We start from the raw sequence: 17,950 nt of genomic DNA, 5'->3' as shown, positions 1-17,950 counted from the left end.
GAGAAAGACATGTTTTCACTGTTGGAATTTTTTAGTTTTGGATGTGTCAGGTGTTAGCTATAGTTTGCTGTTGTTTGAGGATATGCATAGCACTTATAAACATAGCTGAAAATTTCACTAATACAATTTATCTGAAGTGAGTCTTCTTGGATATAGATCTTTAACTTTCCCTGTTTTCTGGCATAATTGAGGAATTAAATGACCAATTTGGCCTCATATTCTATTTAATTAAGGCTAACTAGACCCAGAATAACTAGACTGCTAATTTTTAGAGATTTAGGCTATTAACATTATAAACATATTGAAAATAAGTGAATTTTCTTTGATGATTCATAATCTCTTGGGACATAGCAAAGTATCAGAAGCCCCTATTTATATAAATACAAGCTTCATTGTACTCTTGATGTGAGGAAATGCCTGTTGAGGCTGAAAATACAAAAAAGAAAAAAAAAAATATCCCATTAGGTGATAAATTTCCTTCCCCACAGGGATATTTTGAATTTGGGAAAAGTTGTCCTAGACAAGACCCTAAAGTCTTATGAACTAAAATATAAATGTAGCATTGATTATATTGCTTAAAATACAGAAGGTGGTGAATTGTTTTGAAGTGACAAAAAATAGGCTGGACATGGTGGCTCATGCCTGTAATCCCAGCACTTTGAGAGGCTGATGCAGGAGGGTAGTTTGAGGCCAGGAGTTTGGGACTAGCCTGAGCAACATAGCAAGACCCTGTCTCCACAAAAAAATTAGCCAGGCATGGTGGCGCTCACCTGTAGTCACAGCTACTTGGGAGGCTGAGGCTAGAGGATCGCTTGAGCCCAGGATTTTGAGGCTGCAGTAAGCTATGATGACACCATTGCACTCCAGCCTGGGCCACAGAGCAAGACCCTGTCACTAAGAAGAAATATACATACATATCGTGGTATCAGGAAGAGATTTTTTTGAGGGGTCACAGGATGATGGAAGATGACCCAGTGGAGAGCTGAGTCCGTTTGTGTGGCCCAGGACACGAAAGAAAGCTGCTCAGGTCACAGTTGAGAGAAGAGCCACAGCCAGGGCATCAGGGCCAGGGGGCACTGTGAGCATCTTCCCACTCCTAGACCATCTCAGGCAAACTAAGGACAAAATACTGAGGGAAATTAAATGGAAAAAGTGTAGACTATAGTGAGGAAGGATCTGGCAGAAGGATTAGAGCAAGGGAGTACTACTGCAGAGGTCTTGTGGGGACAGAGGAGAAGTGACTGTCAGGACAGTGTCAGTGATGTGACCTGGCTCCTGATAGGAAAGGCTTTTCTTCTGAAGAGACAGAACCACTAAGAAAAGAGGAAAGGTGGGAGGGATCCATTGATAATGCAGTGGTGCTACCCATCCATCTGTCCATGAACAACGCGCACGTTTGCTCAATACGTACTTTGCATCGGACTTGGTGTTGGGGACTGTGGAAGCAAAGAAGAAAGCCGTACTGAGGAGCTCGGGGTGCAGTGAGGACTGAGGCGCGGAGATCTCGCGAGCGGTGGACGTGCTGAGTTTGCAGTGTGGGCTTCGCAGGGGGCACAGAGGCAGATCACCTCCCTCCGCCTGGGCGCGTTGCAGTTGTCCAGTGGATGGGATGGGAGAAGCATATGGGCAAAGACAGGAAGGTGAGAGAGAGCATGGGGCATTAAGGAGAGCTTTGGTTCATTTGCCGTGTTTGTAGCCTTGGGGTCTGTGCCAGGAGTGTCAAGAGATGAGGTGAAGAGGTAGAGAGGCCTCAGATCCTGAAGAATCTTGATTGCTGTGCCATTGAGGGGGAGGGAGCCTTTGGAGGGTTTTAGGCAGGGAGGTGAAGCAGCCAGGGTGATGGTTGTAAGAGCTCGCTGCAGGGCACTGCAGTGCGCTGTCCAGATACCCCTTCAATGAAAGCGTTGGAGCCCAGTCTCTGGGAGTGCTGTCAGCCCCTTCAGCGATCAGCTCAGCTGCAGTGAACCACCTTGCTCAGAGGATCGAGATGGAGGAGGGTCTCACATCCAGTGACTGATGAGGTGGGGGTTTGAAGGCCGGGCCATCGAGGCCCAACTTAGGACAACGCTGAAGGACCATTTTACCTCCAGAGCTCACCGTGGGGTGGGTAGAGGCCGTTTAGGGAGCCTGCTTTGCAGCTCAGCTTTTTTCTGCTACCCAGTCCTGCTTTCTTCTCTGCTCTGGCCTCCTGGGCCTTTCTGAACTCCTATCTCAGTGAAATGAGTAGGCTCTATTTGGTGTCTCCTTCATGTGCTGAGTTCTGGAAATTGTCTCCAGGTAGAGAGCACAGGCAGTCACAGGGCTCATTTCCCTGTTCCCCTTCTCTGAAGGATGACACTCTTGTACTGCCTGTTGTAGTCTCAGGTTAATTGTTTCCTATGTTTTTTCTAATTTTCTATTTGTTTACAGAAGAAGGTTAATTCTGGACCCTGTAACTCCTTCCTGGTCAGACCTGAAGTTACCTGTTCTATTTGGAATATGTTGAACTGTGAGATGTTGAGGTAGAGCTGTTCATTATGCTGTTAGCTACGTGTTCATTCAATGGTATTCAGCTTCCATGTATTGAACACTTGCTGTGTGCCAGGTTTTCGGTTAGTACTAGGGTCTTAAAGATGAAAGATTTTAGTCCTTGCCCCTGGGGAGATCTTAGTCTAATGAATTCTTAATTGAAGCTAAGGGAGACGTTCCGGAGAATAAGCAAACTAAGTAGATGTTGATTTTCTTAATTGTCCCTGGCCATTCCCAACTCTTGCACAAACACGTGATCGTGTTGCTTCACAGTGAAGTGATCAAGCACCACCCCACCTGTGTTGTACTAACACAGACAGATAATGATGCCATTTCATAGGATGAAAGTAGTTTTAACACCCCTACTGCCTCTGTCTCAAACAGGTTTCCAAATGCACTGTTGGATGGACTCACTACCTACAAAGACATACATACAGGCAGATGCACAAACTTACCACTTCTGTTTAATATCCCTGGTCCAGAAACCGGGTCCCTGACTAAACACCAAGAGAAAGATGTATGTGCATGAGTAATTGAACTAATGGTACTTTTTTGTTCTTTTAGCTTTATGATCTTCAGATAAATAATGATTTTTTTAATAAGAATAATTGATTACAATTCCTATAAGCCTGGGTGAAATGCATGCTTTGTTGTTCACTGTTTATGACATAGAATTTTCTTCCTTTTTTCTTTTTTAATCATAGACTTTGATTTGAAGAGGTAGGTAGAAAAGAGGTGATTTTAAGAATATATTGTGTGATTATTAGGTGCAAAGTCAATTATTAGGTGCAAAGTTTGTTTATCTGCTGGATGTATATCAATGTTATATTTTGTAATTAGGTATCTTAACTGTTTGACAGAATTTATTTTGTACTCATTGGGGTAGTAGTCCTATTAATTTTGTTTTAAATGGCATGGACTATTCATTCTCTAATTATTAAGGAATTTGTAAAGAAAAAAAAGTTCATAAAGAAAACCTGAATCAAAAAAATAAAGATAACTTCCCCTCTAGTTTGCATCCTGCCAGAGAATATCATGTGAGGGGTTTCTCTGAACTTTTCCTGTAGGAGGGCAGGTTTGAACCGATGGCATCTGTGGGAAGGTGTTCAGCCTGTCACTGTAGAAGAGAGAGCGCAGCTGATTGTCCTTTGAGAGGACCCAGCGGCTCAAACCCCCACCCTGGCCTCACTGGCATTGCCAGCCTGACTGAAGATTTGTCACAGCTCAGAATAGCCCAGTACCCGAACTGGAAGATACATAACTTCTACAGCAGCAAGGAACTGGTTTTTGCCCATTCATGGTGCTTGAAATATGCTTAAAAATTGGTGAGATGGTTGGATTTGGTGCTTTTTTTTGGGACTGTGAGTCCTGCTTTTTATAGCATCGTAAAACCATGGACTTATTTAGCTGAAAGGGCTCTGAGAGAGTGTCTGGCTCCACCTGTATGTTGTAGATGAGAAAACTGGGGATCAGATATGTTCAATGAATTCTCTAAACTTAGGATAGAATGAGAGCCAAAACTCAGGTCTGCTAACTAAACCACCAGTCCAGGAATAATTCTCCTACATGATCTTGCTTCCTCCTAAGACCAGTTTCCCAGACTGCACTTAGTGGGGCTTTGGGTGTCCCAGGCATGAAGGGAAGCACTGTCCTTCCCTTGGCAGCCAGCCAACAGCTGATGGCTGCTGGTCCTTGCTTCTCTCTCCCTGGGCAGGGATCTTGAGGCCAGACTTGGTTATATTTTAGCCCAAATGAGCCTGGGTCCTTGTGACTGCTGCCCACTGACCATTCCTGTCCTATTGGAAACCAGTCTCACAGTAGAACTCACTCACTTTATCTGCAGAGGATAGAGCTGAAGCGCAGTGGTAACGATGGCTGGGGCTCAAGTTAGGGGAGGTGGAATGTGTCCCATCTTCCTGACTACCCAGCGTAGTGCCTGGAACATACAAGCTGCACATTACTGTTTGGGTAAATGATTGACTAATAATAAATGAATGAAAGCTAAACAATAACAGAACATTTTTTTCATAGTCTTCTTGAGATATTTAGGAGATTAACCCTTGCTGTTCTTTTCCAGTTTACATTTTTATGAACCATCAAGATATAATGCAGGCATTAAAATTATGTCTGTAGAGATTAATAACATGGAAATACCAATGCTTAATATTTACCAACCCCCCCCCAAAAAAAAAAAGATTGTGGTATAATTACAACTCTGTAAAAATAAAGGACCTACGATAGAGATAAAAATTTTCTAAAAAGTCACTGAAATATTAGGAATGGTAGTATTTGGATGGTGAGGCTATGGATACAGCTTATTCTTTTAGTTTCTGTAACATTTAAAATAACTTGAATAAACACATATTATTAAATACTGTTATAGTACAAAAATCCTCTTTAAAGCAAATACAGTATATGTGCCATTTTATAGAAAGCAAATGTGAACAATAGTTTGACTTTTTATAATTATAGTATATGTAATTTAAAGGATTTTTTTCATTCTCTAAAAATACCTGGATACATTTCTTAATCCTTGGCCCTGTGGTGGTGGTGTAGGGGAGGAAAGGGGTGATACCTCCTCACCCATCACCAGGGTCACACCCCACATTCCTATAACAAAGGACAGATTAACAAGAGAAAAGCACACATATTTCTTTAATTATAACTTTCTTAGCTGACACTGGAGCCTTCAGAATGAAGGCCCAAAGACTCAGTGAGCTCTCCATTATTATGCTAAGGTGGGTGAGGCATGGACCGCTGTGTAGAAATATGATTGGATGAAAGGGTAGGACGTGACAGTAATAGACTGACGGGAACCCCAGCAGGCCCTGTGCCATCTACTCAGACTCTTGGCCTCTCTGTGCAGCGTTCCATCCATCCAGGAATGGGGCAGGACCCGTCTCTGGAATGCTGGGGGTCTTATGACTTATCAGCAAGGTAGGTCAGAGAATTTCTTCATGGCCAGTTCTTACACAGAAAGGTGGGGAAAGAGGTTTTTAGGTGTTATGGCTGGCTTCAGGGCAAGGGGTTTGGTTTCTGTGACCCACCTTGGGGAAGAGGGATTCTAGTTTCTGTGGCTTTGCCTCTGGGGGGAATGAGGAGTGAGAGATGGGAGGGCAGGAGAAGGCCAGAGATAAACTTTGATGCTGAGGCCTTCACTTTGAGTTATAGTTTTCTCAGCCTTGACTGTGGATGAGAGGAACAAATTTATTTTTGCACTTGTCAATGATTTCTAATTCGACGAGGCTCACTTGTCCTGGCCAGACTGCCCATCTCCCAATCCACATTTGCTAGGTCCTGCCTGCGTTAGCTGGGAAAGCTTGATGGTAGGAAGATAGAAATTACTCCTTTTCCTTTTCTGCCTGTGATGACAAGTTTCACTTTTTTTGGACTTCCCTAGGTGGTCAGTTACTGCTGTTTGTGCTTCCTGAGCTCCCTGTTCCTGCCTCTAGAAAGCATTTGCCATTTATTCATCGTTGCATAACACTGCCTGATACAGTGCCTGGGAAATAGTAAGCGCTCAATTGATATTTGTTAAATGAATGAATTAATACTGACTCACTTGGAACTCCTGACTCCCCATGAACTTGGTCCATGTTTTTATATTATTTATCTTACGCTCTAGTGCTAGAATAAAATTGGGTCAGAAAGGTTCTAAATTAAGCAAGAAACTTAAGCAATCATAGAGGAGGAAAAACCCTCCTAGGTTCAGCGGCCCTGCCAATTAAACTGACAAAAGAGATTAACAAGAGAAAAAACAGCTTTAATTACTTACATATGCGCGGAAGTTCACAAAGAAATACAGCACAATTTGGGGGCCTACATACCAGCCAGAGGATGACAAAGTGTGGAAAAGGAGGTAGACAAAGGAGAAGGGGTGTAAGTTATGGGAAGGTGTTTAGGAAATGTGTGGTATACAAGAGTTGTTTAGTAAGGTTTTTTGGAGATAGACGTCCCTTCTCCATTAATAGGAGTTGTTAAGAGACATCCTCCTCTTTGTGGTACTGCAGTGGGAGACACCTTTACAAATGGAAATTTCCTTTGTAAATGTAAATTTCCTTTACAAAAGGGAAACTAGCCCTGTTTTTAGAGCTTGTCCTGCTGTTCTCAGTTGCCTTCAGCTCAAAATAATCCTTAGGCCAAAGAGGACTATTTTGGGATGACATATTCGGGTCCCCTTCACAGACGCATACATATGATTCAGGGCTGTAGTGGATCCTGGACATTATAAGGCAAAACAGACTCTTATCTGAAAAGATTAATTTTGCTAATTTCCTCTATAAGGGAACACAGTTAAAGAGAAAACGGGTCCCTGGCCAGGCAACAGCTGGTGCCTCGGTTGATAAAAGCATGTATAGTTTGGGTCAGTTATAGTAATGAGGGCCAAAAGGAAAAAGCAAATCACTTTGCCTTTGCCCTGTTTAAAAAATAAATTAATATCTGTGTGTGAAAGTATCTCTGCAGTTGCCACTAAAATTGGCAAATATTTTTCTGAAGAAATACTTTGTTTCAGAAGCAAACTTTTCGTTTTAACAGCTAACGTATTTTTGGCTGTCGTTAAGTATTTGCTGTCAAACATTTCAAATTTAGAGATATTTCTTTTAAATGTGTTGGAAAGACTAGTAGTTGGAATTTTAGAGATAACAATCCATCAGTGGGGAAATGCCACACAACAGAAACGTGTGTAAAAATGCTTGTACAGTTAGGTTAAAACACTTGACAAAAACACTGTTACACTGTTATAAGACCGGGTGCCATGGCTCATGCCTGTAATCCTAGCACTCTGGGAGACCGAGGCAGGAAAATCGCTTGAGCTCAGGAGTTTGAGACCAGCCTGAGTATAGCGAGACATCGTCTCTACTAAAAATAGAAAAAAATTAGCCAGACGTGGTGGTGAGCGCCTGTAGTCCCAGCTACTTGGGAGGCTGAGGCAGGAGGATCACTTAAGCCCAGGAGTTTGAGGTTGCTGTGAGCTAGGCTGACCCAGGGAACAGAGAGAGACTGTCTCAAAAAAAAAAAAAAAAAATACTGTAACAATCACAATGAGATTGTGCATGTATTTCCCCAAATGTTTCGGTCATTTTTCTTCTCAGAATTTTGCCAGTTGTATGTGCAACCATTTTGAGCACAGTTCAGAAGGACTAGTTCAGCTTTGTAAATTTAACAGGATTTTACCATTCCCCCAACCTCTTTTTTTTTTTTCCAGAATAGTTCGGGACCAAAGTTCTTCTTGAAACCTTGATAACCCTAGGGGCAGGAGGTGGAAATCATTACAAGTAGAAATTGACATTTTACCTTAAAGTACATCCAGGAAGACATTTGAGGGCAGTTCTGTTTTCCTGTGGCCAAGAATTGTGACCATTTGGGGACAAAAAATTTTTTGTTAAAAATGGGAGAAAGGCCGGGTGTGGTGACTCACACCTGTAATCCTAGCATTTTGGGAGTCAGAGGCAGGAGGATTGCTTAAGGCCAGGAGTTCGAGACCAGTCTGAGCAAGAGCTAGACCCTGTCTCTACAAAAAATAGAAAAATTAGTCGCGTGTTGTGGCTCACGCCTATAGTTTCAGCTACTCCGGAGGCTGAGGCAGGAGGATCACTTGAGTCCAGGAGTTTGAAGTTTATATGTTTGTTCCTTCTTTTAATCTTTCTTCAAACATCTATTCCCATACACTATGTTCAATAAGGATCCAACAGCAAACAGTCTGTTCTGAAAAAGCCAGAATCTGGAATCTGGAGACGACCCAGGGCCAAGGATCCTGCTTCTTGGGGCCAGAATAGGCTCAGTGTGGGAGCGTCTAAGGAATGGATTGCTCATGTGAGCCGGTCAAGCTAACATGTAGGACCTACAGCCTCTAAACTGATGTGGGGACGTAGGCAGTATACTCCAGCTTAAAATGCCAGGAAGGGTCTAACGAGAACTAGGCAATGGGACTGAGGGCTGCAGCCAGCTTGAAGTGCTGCAGTTATTCCTGGAGTGGGTACCAGAGCTAAGTGATCTGTTTGTTAGTTACACGGCTACTTCTTTGGGGAAGATCAATTCAGCTAAAGCTGAATTGAGTGACCCGGCTGACCTAATTACTCGAGTCTTTTCAGTATTTGGAAAGTTTAAATAACTTGTATTAAGATAAGATGGTTTTTATAGCTCTTTGAAAATGTATGTCATGTTTAAGATGGTCTTTTTTCATTTTGATGGGCTGGCATTTTATGGAGTAGTTTGTGTTTGGGTTGCTGGAGTGGAGGGAGCTGGGGCAGAGAGGGATAAAATTGCACTGCAGAGCCAGGACTGCTGGCTCCCAGAGGGAGGAGATTGAGGAGATAGGAGGGAGATGCAGAGTGAGAGTGTATTCACAGGAGTAAAATCATTAAAAAAATATTTTTAATTATAAAGAATTCTTAAGAATATATTTTTCTTATGAATAATAAGTCCTTTTACCTTCTCGCTACCCCCTTCACTGTTCCACACTGCCCTGGAAACAACACCAATAATCCATTGCTTCTAGGCAAGACTCTATTGATTCAGGGTCTCTGTGGGACTCAGACTATCGTGACATGTGCTTAGGACAAGAGCGATGGGACAGGAACAAGCAGAACCTGGTAGAAGTGAGGGAGTAGGTCACCAAGTCATTCATCTGCTTTGTGTAGGGTTTAGCGTGTTGTCTACAAATTAGGCCTCTTCTAGAGCTTAGAACTAGAATCTAGCTGTCCTTGAGTGATATGGCATTGAGAAATATTAAGATAATCTCATTTGTTGAAAGCACATAAACTTCCATTTTCCACTACCAATTTTTTCTTTCTTACCAATAAATGACATCTACATTTTTATCTCATTTTGTAATTTCAGCATGCCTCATATGTTATCTCATCTAGTCCTTACAGAATGTGAGTGAGTTTATTTGTACCTTCTCTTATTCCAGGGAAAGTTTGAAGTACTTTATAGAGACGTATAAAATTCAATAGAATAAAAAAATAGATGGGGATATTGGAGTGAAGGAAAAATAAAAATGGACGGATATGGCAACTGATAAAACACCTTATTTTCTATAAAATCATGTGTAGTTGAGATGGGTGATTGATTGCAGCCAAAACAGAGAGGGAAACCTTGTTTATAAAAATAACATGGTCATTAGATTGAAAGAGTAGATGCTCAGGATCACAGTTTTTCTTGGTATGAGACTGGGAGAATTTTCCACAGCGTGTTCTCATAAAAGGAACACTGGTTTATGGGCTGTGTACTCCTGAACTGTGTAGAGTACAATGGCAGGTTTCTCTTGACTGTTTCCTATAACATCCTGCACAGTGCAGCTTACGGGATCCCATCAGAATACATTTTAATGAAAGCAGTTCTCCAAGGGGCTAGAACAATGCAGTTCAGGTTCACAGCTCCCTGACGTCGGCTGGACGGGATCCAAAGACAACATCCAGGAATGGGTGGACTCTAACCGTTTCAGGCATTCCTCCATGAATATTGTTTCTTGTAATCCAGTGTTTTTAAAAGTGCAGCAGAGAACTTGAGGTTAGATTCTTTGGCAGGAGTCTGAAAGTCTTTGAGCTGGCCCAGACAAAATCATTATCCTCATTTCACAGATGAAGAAACGGGACCTTGGAGAGGCTGAATGATTGCCCAAGGCCACGTGGTCAGTTCAGGCGCTGGGACTAAACCGAATTCTTCTGACTCTAAATCTGGTGCTCTTTCAACCAGTTCATCTCACTTCTCTCTAACTTAAGTAGAACTCTATCACAACGAGAGAATGTTAATAATGAATATTTTAAGCATTCACCATTTACTCCCTGCTTAGGTGTTGACTAAGTTAACTGTGTAACTGAAGTCTCTGTCTCCCAGTCCTTTGTGCTCCAGTTTCTGAATTGGTGTGTACCATCCCCTAGCATGTTTTTGTCCTTTTACTGTATATGTATGCATGTGTGTGTTTGAAATTTACATAAAGTGCATAAACGCCTTTGCAATACAGCTATCCTATTATTGCACTTGCTCCCTTGCCCCAACATTGCAGTTTTGATATACGTCCATGCTGATACTGGTCGTTTGTTTGTTTTAGCTGTGGAACAGTCTTCCTTTGTACGAATCCACTGCAGTATCCATTCTCCTGCTGATGGGATTGGAGCATTTTCACTTTATTCTGTTGCAAACGGTTCTACCCTGAACATTCTCGAACATGTCTCCTTGTATATATATGCGATTCTGAGCATTTTTTAGTTGGCAGAAATTTATTAAGTCACCAGCAGTTGCCGCTTTTCTTGAGCATCAGCATCCCCGAGCCCTCCTGGGCAAACCTTGGACCTCGAGTGCTGGTCTGGCCTCAGTGGGCCTTCGGCAGTCCCCCCCAGGCCTTGTGTGCTTCTCCGGTCAGTTTGTTCATGTTTTCCGCTGTGGCCTGTTCCAAGCACCTGCATTTCTCAAGGACTCGCCCCCACCCTTGCTCCCCTGCTCCTGAGAGACGACCTTACTTCTTATTTCCCCGAGAAAAATGAGGCCATCTGATGACAGTTCCCTTCATTCTTCTCCCCTTCAGGATTTCTCAGCATTTCCACCCAGAAGAATGGTGAACGTCTTTTGCAAACCACAAATTCTTTGTGGAATGAATGGAGGAATAGCTTTAAAAAAAAGTTTCTGAGACCCCAAGTGGGAACTCTATCTTACAAGGACCCACTCCATCTTGAAAATCACTCATTCAGATACCCTCTGACCACAGCCTTCAGTGCCTGTAGCTTATTTCCTGAAGTGCTCAAACAGTTCTTCAACCTCACGGAGGCAGCAATCTGTGCCCCCCTCATTCCATCGGCTCCCCCTTTCCTGTCTTCACCTTCCTCCTCCCCATTTTATCCTCCCTCCAACAGGCCTCTCCCAGAGCCTGCCTTTTTCCTGCCTCGTCTGCTGCAGGACTGTCCAGGGAATTGCCCCTTATTTCTCCTGTATTCAGTTCCCAGTCCCTGTTTTTCTCACTTTCAGTTTTTTAGTTTTTTATTTCCTTAGAATACTTCCATCCATCTTGTTTACTCTCTTATTTCGTTGGAGTAAAGTAACCCCACCATTAGCTTGCTTGCTTGCTTGCTTGCTTTTTTTTCTTTTGAGACGGGAGGGTCTTGCTATTTTGCCACGGCTGGTCTCAAGCCCCCAAGCAGCCAGGATTATAGGTGCACACCTTGCTCAGCTTCCAGCCAGTAGCTTTCTAAGAGTGAGTGCATAGGACATGCATTTTTTGGAGATTTGCGTGCCAGGAAATGACTTTTTCCTACCCTAACACTTGATTCATACTTTAGTTGGATATAAACTGTAGTTTTCTCTCAGAACTTTTTTTTAAAAATTGTGGTAAAATACACATAACATAAAGTTTACCATCTTAACCATTTTTAAGTGTATAGTTCAGTGGTACTAAGTATATTCACATTGTTGTGCAACTATCACTACCATCTGTTTCCTGAACTTTTAATCTTGTAAAACTGAAACTCTATATCCATTAGACAATTAACATTTAATCAGAAGTTAATTAAAACAGTTACCTCTCCACTCCTTTCCCCATCCTCTGGCAACCACCATTCCACTCTCTGTGTCTGTGAATTTTGACTACTTTAAAGTACTCATGTGAGGGCAATCAGATAACATGTGGGGAGCTTTCTGGATCTGCACTGATTTCACACATCAGGTTTTGCAGCTTTGGAAGTTTTCATCCTTAAGTTTTTTTACTCTTTGTTTTAGTGTCATGACTAGCTTTTAATTTTTACTGCTGATTAAGAAGTGGGATAATCCCAGTAAATGTATTTCACAGATTATAACAAATATCCTTTCTATAGTGTAGTGTGTCTCTTATAGTAAGTGCTCAATGAATGTGAGTTGTTATGTCGTTTTTAGTTTCGTGGGCTTTTTCATTACATTCCAACAACCACTCTATAAGAAAAGTATTGTTCTCACTCTGTAGCCACGGACACTGCAGTTGAGTGCATCAGGACTGGGTCAAGGTCAACAGAAGGCTCTTTTAGGGAAGTGGATGATCATGGTTTAGGTGGGTAGTTTAGCGGCATGGTTGGTATTGGCTGGTGAGTGACACTGCTTCGTCATGAGATTGCAAGCCCAGTGGCATCATAACCTGAGAATTGTTACATGTTTATTTCTAAACATGTAGTGAATAGATAGGATTGATCATTCTGGTATTTTGTGGTGGTCATTATAAGAACAAAGTGCCTGGGAGGAGATAATAGAGTGGACTTTATAAATCACCTGGCCTGGGAATTTGCACCAATTGCTTCTGGTCAAATGATGACTACAGGATGAATAACAGAGTTAGGAAAAGTTTATGGGGAAAAGATAAAGAAACTTACTGCAAATGTTTCACCAGCTTTCTGCTGTGAGTTTGTAAGTAGATCAAAGTTAATAACTGTCAGTTTCTAGGAATAGCTCTGTAACTTAACTGACAAAAGGGAGATCCTTAAGACTTCCTAGGTGGACCATAAAAAACAGGGCATAGCTGAAGATTAGTAAAAGAACAAGGGGGACAGCCCAGGGAAAAGGCTGCCATTTAAATCACTCTGTTAAGGAAATACGTGAATGTATTTACTACATCCTGCTATGACACACCTTATCATGAACATTGTTTTTCTTAAATTTTAAATAAGGAATAGAGGTGGGGTCTTGCTGTATTGCCCAAGCTGGTCTCAAACTCTTGGCCTCAAGCGATCTTCCTACCTCAGCCTCCTGAAATTCTGGGATTACAGGCATGAGCCACTGTATCCAGCCTGATCAACCTTTAAAGATAGGATAGATGCTTTTTTCTAACTATTGACAAAGTGATTTTCCAATTGCTGTTCGACTGACAGGGCCTATTAACAAACTATCTAATAATGAGAAAATGAAAGACCCATTGAGCTACCAAAAAGGCTTTTGGAAGTATTTTCTGAAAATTTCTGAGAAACTCAGAGAATTTTTAAAATATTTTGTTCTTTTAGGAGGGTATTTTCATTATGAAGATACAGATGTATAAGTTCTATAGCATATGGATTGAAGAACTGAATCAGAACTAAGTAATACCTGTTTTTTTTTTTTTTTTTTGAACCACAGTCTCGTTTTGTTGCCCAGGCTAGAGTGAGTGCCATGGCATCAGCCTAGCTCACAGCAACCTCGAACTCCTGGGTTCAAGTGATCCTCCTGCCTCAGCCTCTCGAGTAGCTGGGACTACAGGCATAGGCCACCATGCCCAGCTAATATTTTCTATGTATTTTTAGTTGTCCAGCTAATTTCTTTCTTTCTTTCTTTTTTTTTTTAGTAGAGACGGGGTCTCGCTCTTGCTCAGGCTGATCTCGAACTCCTGACCTCAAGCAATCCTCCCACCTTGGCCTACCAGAGTGCTAGGATTATAGACGTGAGCCACCATGCCCGGCCATAAGTAATACCTTATTCCCCATTTTTTTGTCATTTCATTAAAATAAAAGCAAAAATGTTTTTCTTATTTCAGCAGAAATATATATTCATCATTTGAAAATGCAGATAAGCAAAAAGAAGAAAATAAAAAGCACCCATAATCCCTTTTCATTTGAGATGATCTCTATTCAGATTTCATTCTTTAGTTGAAAACGTTCTAATAATTGGAGTAAATGCCAAGATTTCTTTTAAAAAGGGAAATTTATTAGTGTTTTGAGGTTTTGGAGATACCACAGGCCTATCAAGCAATATCGTATAAGCAAACCACAGTCATTTCAAAATAGCTCATGCCATTTATAAAAGTTTATGTATTAGTTTACATGAATTTTTAAAACACAATTCCACTTGACCTTAGAAGCTTTAATGCCACTACATTAATTCTTCATCCAACCTTTGGTTATGTTCCTGAAGATGTTACTTTTAAGAATAGTCTCATTTGTTTTAATCTAAACCCTGGCTTTGTTACATGATTGTGATAACTTGTATTTGAAAGGGAAAAGGAAAGCTGTGAGTTGTGCCTGGGAACAGTCTCTTCTGGGCTGGGATTTACCCAAGGCCGCAGCTCCCGGGCTCCCCTCAGGGGAGTCAGAACGCAGTGTAAGGGTAGTCCCAGGGCTTTTGGTTAACAGTGACCTCTGTGACTCACAGGAGCTCTTGGCCAAACCCTCACTCCTCTTTCTGCCTTCTGTTTCCATAGTCTTTCTAGCTTCTCAATTCAGATCTTGAGAAATCTCTCTAAACTTTTTTTCTGTACTCTGTTCCAGTTTTTCATGGGCCCTGCTTGACAAGTAAACTCCTCTCTGGAAATGTCAATGGTTTCTCCCTGTTTCTCACCAAAAACTACTGTGTTGGAAATGTCATCAGAAATTGTCTTCAGTCACATCTTCATGACGCCTGTAGCATGTTTTGATAAATAACTGTACTAAGACAGTAGTACTTGAGTTAATCACTTAGCACTTCCAGTTGATTCAGTCTTCAAAGTGTGGTTTTACTTTTGATGAACATTTTAGATTCTCTAAGAAATTTGCTAGGAAATAAAAAATTATAATTTATATTTTTTGACTTTGCTAATACTTTTTCATGGTCAAAAACAGAAACTTCTCAGATATCTAGTTATTTTAAGGTCTAGACTGTTTTGGGGGGGGCTGTCATTTTATCTAATTTTTTTCCCTACAACTGTATTCTTTAATTTTTATTAAAAAAATTTTTTTAGAGATGGGATTTCACTATTTTGCCCAGTCTAGCCTTGAACTCCTGAGCTCAAGTGATCTGCCTTCCTGAGCCTCCTGGGACTATATCTGGGACTATAGGCACGAACCACAGCACCCAGTGTTTTCCTACAACTTTAATGTACAATCCAGTGAAACCCACATACCAGTTTAGAACAGGAATATTTCTTGATTCTCTGGTTATCAACTTGTCTTTATTGTTGTATTTTTATTTTTAATATAAATATGATAAATGATTCTTTCTCCTCTGTTTAATCCTTTATATTTGATTAATATCGAGTGGTAGTAACTACTCTCAGAGACATTCTTACCAAATTCAAGGTACCATCCAAATAATGCTAACGTTAATGGGATTATTTGGGGTGAAATGCTGTTTTATATTAAGTATACTCCTGTCTTAGTCTGTTTGGGCTGCTATAATAAAATACCATCAACTGGGTAGCTTGTAAACAACAGAAATCGAATTCCCACAGTTGTGGGGTTTTGTAAGTCCAAGATCAAGGCGCTAGCAGATTTGGTGTCTAGTGAGGGCCTGACTAGACCTCACATGGTAAAAGGGATGGGGAATCTCTCTTGGGCCTCTTTCTAAGGGGACTAATCCCATTAGTGAGGATCACCTACCAAAGCCCTTACTTTCTAATACTGTCACACTGGGGAATAGATTTCCACTTATGGATTTTGGCGGACATAAGAATTCAGTCCACTGCAACTCCTGACAGCCACATCCATTTCCAGCTTCCAGTGATGGGGCGTGCCCTCCCCCTTGTTTCCAGAGTACACTCTACATACGTCTCTTAGAGCAGTGGTCCCCAACCTTTTCTTGCCCGCTGCTCACCTCCTGCTGTGGCTGCCCTCTCAAGTTTCATGGAAGACAATTTGTCCATGGATGGGGTGCGGGGTGGTGGCAGAGCGCTGTGGTCCGGCCCCTAACATGCTGTGGGCAGTACCATAATCTTAGAGGATTTTGCTTAATATTGTGTTCATTTGTCATTCTCAGAAGATTGAATTTCTTGAGAGGAGACGCTAACCCAATATAAATGCTTACTGAGTAAATGAATGAAAGCAAGGATAAATAACATATGGCAAACTTTTGCTAGCTCTAGGAGGTACCATCCTGTGTTGGGTTAGAGCATGAATTCTGATGCCAAAATCATCTGGACTCAAGTCTTGGCTCCATCATTTATTAGCTGTATGTCCTTAGACAACTGTATATCATATTTGTGCATCTCAGTTTTACCTTTCAAATATGGGGAGAATTATAGTTCCTAACTCATACAGTTGTTATAAAGATTAAAGGAGATTGTATGTGCAAAGTGCTTAGAACAGTGCCTATATAGAGTAAGTGCTGTGTATAGAAGTGGTTGCTACTATGCTACTATTGTTATTATTCTCTTTGTTTTTTTTAATAGCTCTGTCATGGAATAATGGGTGCCCTTAGGAAATTCATTGTGAAATTCAGTTTTTCTCCCGTCAAAATGAAGAAGTACTTTGGGTCAGGAGCCCTAGGGTATGGGAAGGGGTGGCGGAGGTCCTCAGTATATCACTAAGCTAAGGACATTTGTAACTTTATCAGTCATGGGGCTGCCTAGCCTCACCATGAACTAATGAACAGCCTTCCCTTTTGGTTAGAATTGTATCAACTCAGTACAGTACAGTGTTGCTCAGTACAGCAACACTGTCGCCTCAGGCTAGTTCTGAGTCATCTTAATCCGGAGGACAAACAACTTAATCATTAATTAGTAAAGCTTATTTGATAGGTAAAATCTTTAATGGTGAACCATGGGAGAGATAATAAAAGATATTTGATGATAAACAGGATTGATAGATTTTTGTAGTCATGCTGTAGCATGAACTGTGTAATGACCATTTTTAAAAGTGGTTTATTTAATATTTACTGTGATTGATTATATCTAGCTGTTGGCCTTGGATTGATTTATTTTTAGTTTTCCTCCCAGCATTTTATTATGAAAAATTTCTAGTATACAGCAAAGTTTAAAGGATTTTACGGTGAACACCTATATATTTAACACATAGATTCTAACGTTAACATTTTGCAATACTTGCTTGATCACGAAGCTATACATTTATCTATTCCTTTGTCCATCTCCTAATACCTTTTATAGTTTTGTTTGGTTAGTTTTATTTTGTTATTTTACCCTCTGTATGGTCAGAGAAGTCAGTGTTTTATTCTCAGCCCCCAGAAACTAATAGTGACATATGCATTTGTGAATCAGTGCTTTTTAAGAGTTATAGAATAAAAATTACTCTTACTGGAAGGATTCTTTAAGAGTCAAGGTGGGGCTAGGGGGAAAAATGTGTTCATGGGAACAATAAGCCCCTGGGAAAATAATTCAATATAATAGATACCTCATCAAAATATTCTTTTGATAATATTAGTTTTTTTAGTTTCACTTTGCAAGCTATGTAGGCTCAGCTTTTATTGTTTCCAGTAAATGGCAACATTTATGGAGCAGAAAAGGAACTAAGTTTAAAAAAAGTTTTAAAGAAAATCCTTGCAGGTTTGAAGGTTAACAACAACATATACACCAACGCCTAAGATATCAGTTTGTATCAACTTTACTTCCTCTAGACAAATTATTAAATGTAATCGCATAACTTTCCTTTTCCCCACTAGTGTAGAGGCCACAGGCCACAGTGCTAGTTCTTTTGGAGTTCTGAAAACAACTCTAAAGGGCATGAATAGGTCACAGGGCAAAATCTTGATTATAATTCAGAAAGAAGGCGTAGTTGCTTTGCTCTTCATGGACTGTGGAAACACTCACTAG

General features: G+C 41.0%; 1 protein-coding gene across 5 annotated transcripts in view; it reads left to right on the top strand.

The window, feature by feature from the left end:
* The window catches only part of SYNE2 (spectrin repeat containing nuclear envelope protein 2), a 297,352-nt gene that overhangs the window by 27,637 nt on the left and 251,765 nt on the right, over positions 1–17,950 (top strand). The window lies entirely within an intron of this gene.

Source organism: Lemur catta, chromosome 1 (genome assembly GCF_020740605.2).
Source record: "Lemur catta isolate mLemCat1 chromosome 1, mLemCat1.pri, whole genome shotgun sequence".
NCBI lineage: Eukaryota > Metazoa > Chordata > Mammalia > Primates > Lemuridae > Lemur > Lemur catta.
This window is presented reverse-complemented; position numbering and strand designations above follow the sequence as displayed.